At 45.5% G+C, this 4,271-nt stretch overlaps 1 long non-coding RNA gene across 1 annotated transcript; it reads left to right on the top strand.

Moving 5' to 3' along the window:
* The first annotated feature begins 822 nt into the window (after window positions 1-822).
* LOC119452722 (uncharacterized) lies at window positions 823-4,059 on the top strand. The gene is made up of 3 exons (XR_005192120.2): window positions 823-1,010; window positions 1,974-2,111; window positions 3,950-4,059. It is a non-coding gene; the product is annotated as an uncharacterized LOC119452722 (long non-coding RNA).
* Window positions 4,060-4,271: the final 212 nt, after the last annotated feature.

Raw genomic sequence — 4,271 nt, 5'->3', positions numbered from 1 at the left:
CATAAAATCCGGCAAGTCTATGTCCAAGTAAATGTGTGGAATTTCAAGCATGGCTTGCATCATGGGTTACAAGTCACCGCATTCCGCATGTAGCAGTTTCTGAACTTCTCCGGAAACTAAGCACCACTGTCGACGTTGATTTGGTCATCGACGCGAGGACATTGGTGAACACTCCTCGATACACTTCAACGCGATCTGTCCCTCCTAGCGAATATTGCCATTTTTCTTTGAAGGAAACTTGAGAACGCATGATTGCTGTGTTTCTGCATGAGTCGCTTTCGAAGGTAGATCCCTTGACAATGCTCAGAGAATATTAAACGACAATGTCAGCCAAGCTGGACTGACGGTTCAAACTAAAATGTTTTGATATTGTTTGTCGCAGTTTTCCTTTTGTCTGTATGGTTAACGTGTTTCACTTTGACTGAAAGTAAGAAAAAGACACCGTAGTCTAGATGCTAGAGCACCGGCTGCTGTGCTCTACGGCAGAGGTTCGATTCCATTACAGGTTGCACATCACTTTTTTGTATTATTAAAGCGAGTTAGGAATCCACCTACCTACCGCAAAGTGCCAAGAATAAAGCATTAAAAAGTTCAACTTTTGTTATTTCAAATTATGTTTATAAGTTGGCGCTAGCATTGTGGTAGCAGCCGCATTTTGTATTTTCTTTGTTAAATTAGCTAGCATTTCTGTGCTTTAGGTACACTGAGTATTTTTCTGCATTGCAGCAGCGTGTGTCGCAAGAGAATGCAGCGCCGCGACGTATCATAGCGGCTACCTGACAAAGCGAGGAGTGGCGTGACGCCTCATCGCCGTCATCGCTTGCGCCGACGCAGTCTGAGCAGCCGAGCGGACTGAGTCCCTCGCGCAGCTTCCCTACAGATTGCGTAAACTTTTGAACCCGCAGTTACATTCACCGTTATTTTTGTCAGGACCAGCCGATAAGTTCCTGACGCGTGTTCGTTCATGAACTGCGGAGCGCCAGACTGCCTTCCACATCGTCTTTGCTCACGTGAGTAGTCACTGCCATTTTGACACCTGTCGTGTTTAATTATTTACAGCGCTTTTCAGGCGGGAGCTTTAGGCGGGAGTTTTAGGGGGTAATGAAGTTCTGCAATGAAAGCGCCTTGATTTTAATTGGAATCTCTAATATTTTTAAGAGGCATGTTTACGTCTGCGTATGTTTCTTTTATTGTGAGCGTATTCAGGTTTGCCAAAGCTGTCTAAAATTACCTCTGTGACGTTTCGTTGACTGGTGATCGTTAGGATGACGATGACATTCCCGTTTTGCGCGGAATGATGAGACGTGCTACAATCTTCGCGTAGCCTCGGTATTCTTCTGTTGACGCTCTTGTGCAAGATCACTCGTGTGTTTTTCCGAGCGTGAAAGATGCCCGCGAATACACGCAAAACTGCCGAACGACTGGCCGCTCGAGGCAGTTTGCGTGTATTGGCGGGCATCTGTCACAGTTGAAAAAGCACTTTATGTAGCAGGTATTGAGCAACAGAAAGCGGTATCGGGGGTTTCTCATGTTGCTTTACAGTCTTCTCATTTACACTTTTCATCTAACTATAATAATTGAATAGTTAATTAATTAGAACAAGTTATCTAACTAAAAATAATCTGAGTATCGCCAACATTACCTTGGTTCTGTCCAGGTACGTGGCACTTGCATATTTTTAAAGTTTGGCTAAAGTTAAATGAAACACCCTGTATGTAGTGCACTGTTGCCTTGTTTTTTGTAACATAATCAGACCGTGCAGCTATTTACAGCATCTTCTTTTTACGATACTTAACATTTTTTGGCTTCAGTCATGCAGCAAATAAATTTTGAGGTCGCACTGGCGTTCTTTTTTTTTTTTTGTACAAGTATGTGCAGTAACTAAATTCTGTTAAAAAAGAAAAAAAATTCCTATATACTGTTGTAAAAGTCACTAGAGTTTTTTTTTTTTTTTTTTGTAACTTGCTATGCAGGCACATACCTACGTGCAAAGAGAAGGCGCGTGAGGGTGAAGACACCAATCATGTACCCTCTACAGGTGCCGAAAGGGGCAGAGGAAAACGCAGCCGCCCAAAAGGCCACCACGAAACTCCTGAACTCCAAGAACCCAGGTAACTGTTATTTCATATTAAAGTCGTACGAATTAAATTTTCAGCGTGGCACATATACATGTCAAATCTCGATAATTCGAACTCGAAGGAGCCCGAAAGTTTGTTCGAATTAAAGGAAGGACTTATTTCTGAAGAATTCGTGCACCATAGCACGACGTACGAACGGTGCGAGTCGTTATATGTCATGGCGCGCAAGCAGATGTAGAGCGAGGGCTACGAGACTGCCCATGTCGGCCAACGCTCGCTTCGCGATAATGGCAGAAAACGAAGCTTCGGGGAGCGGGCGGCGGCGCCGGGCGCGCGCGGACACGTCGAGAGGAGGGCAGCAGAAAAGCGGCTTCGACAGCGGTCATACACTGTACCCCGTCGCTTCGGTGGCTCCCCTCACCCTCCCTCTCAAATCCGTCGTAGCACCCCCACCTTCGACTGTCTCCGTGCACGCCCGCCGCCGCTCCCGCCTGCCCGGCGCCAGCTTAGCCCTCTCCCTTTCGTTTCCCGCCGTTGAAGCGAGCGTTGGCCGGTTGTGGGCGGTTTCGTTGGCCGGAGTGGGGCTCCGTCGTTGCTTCCCTCCGCGTCGCAGCCGAAGCGTTGGCTTGGACATCGACTCGTACACGCGTGTTACGGCGCGACCAAGAAACGGCGACCTTGTCATCTGAGAGAGAGAGAAATTTCCGCCGCGGTTCTATTTCTCTTATTGCTATAGCAATTGTATGGACACTCCAAGCTCATTTTTGCCGCCGTCGTAGTCGTCGCCGTGATATTCCCTATAAAGTACAACGGCGATGAAATCGTCGCCGCGCGCTGTGTGTGAGTATTAGTGTGTGGGTTCATTTCGGTGTAAGCAATAAATTGCATATGCAAGCACTCTAGAGCGCATAACTGTTTTATAAACTGCACGAGGTTAACCCATTGGCTTGCGTAACTATAAATGTCACCATGGTCAAAGTTAGTGAAACTGGGTGGAAAATTACGGCTTATGTTCTCACCAAGTTAAATGTGTGGATGACTCACTCTTTTTCTAAAAAAATTCTTTACAAGTGCTTGGTAATTTTATTGTGTGGAGGGTTTCAAGCAGGCAAGTCATAGGCGTGCAACATTTTAATGCTTTAATTACCAGCAACTGAAGTTCTTACTGTATCCGCTTGAAGCAGCCGTGCTGCAAATGGTCGCAGTTACTCAAGGTTGCACTCGTCTGCTGTCTTTTATTTTTTAAGGAATCGCAATATATTTGCTCAATCTGAAGTATGCGATGTGTTTGATACGCTGGGGTATTGAGGTATATGCTCAAGCCTTCGCCATTTCTGAATTGGCTATGTGATCTGTGGCAAATAAAATTGGGGTGGTGCAACAATGCTGTCACACTGAAGCTGTGCCTTTGCAGAGCCGCACTTACCTATTTTCTCGTACAACATTATCAGAAATGCATTTATTCCTTTCTTTGAATGCTAATTGATACCTACTTCGCACATGTTTAGGAGGCTGCTGTCATCTACCAGTCGCCAGCTAGTCAACACAACAGCCTCCTGAAAGCTAGCAAAACAGCCGACACTTACACTGGTTGGCTATTGTACATGCAACACCTTCAGTTAGATGTAAAGTATGTCTTCAAGGCAACAGAAGAGAATTTCACTTGTGATCTGTTAATGTTAGAACCATGTTAATGAAGGTGGAATGCTCGAAAACTGTGTGCTGGGACCAATATATAACATATTGTAGTGCTGCCCATTGCCAAGATATATTTCAGTGCTTATTGCCAAGGCATTGAAAAAACTAAACGTTCACTAAGAAAAGTGTGCTTCAGTTAACATGCGTTTTACACATTCCTAATGTTTTTGCAGTAAGAAGACCTGCTGAAGTAAGGAGCTACAGCCCAGCAGCCTGTTCGAAACCAGGTTTATGAAGCTCGATACCTGTAATGGACGTTACTCGGCGGCACTCACATTTAATGTTGATCGCTAGCTTGTTTAGTCGTCGTGTTTACTTTTTGCAATAAAAAAATGTTATTGCTGTATGTGTTTCGTGTATTGCACAACGCAAACCTGCAGGCCGCCGGCTGGCGAAACGCCGCAGGGGCATGGGGAGAGGTATGGAAAGGGAGACGAGGGGGGCGCTAGAGGGGAGGGTGAAAAGAAAACGGATATCAAAATCCCGATTGAAGCA

This window comes from Dermacentor silvarum, chromosome 1 (assembly GCF_013339745.2).
Source record: "Dermacentor silvarum isolate Dsil-2018 chromosome 1, BIME_Dsil_1.4, whole genome shotgun sequence".
Taxonomy (NCBI): domain Eukaryota; kingdom Metazoa; phylum Arthropoda; class Arachnida; order Ixodida; family Ixodidae; genus Dermacentor; species Dermacentor silvarum.
This window is presented reverse-complemented; position numbering and strand designations above follow the sequence as displayed.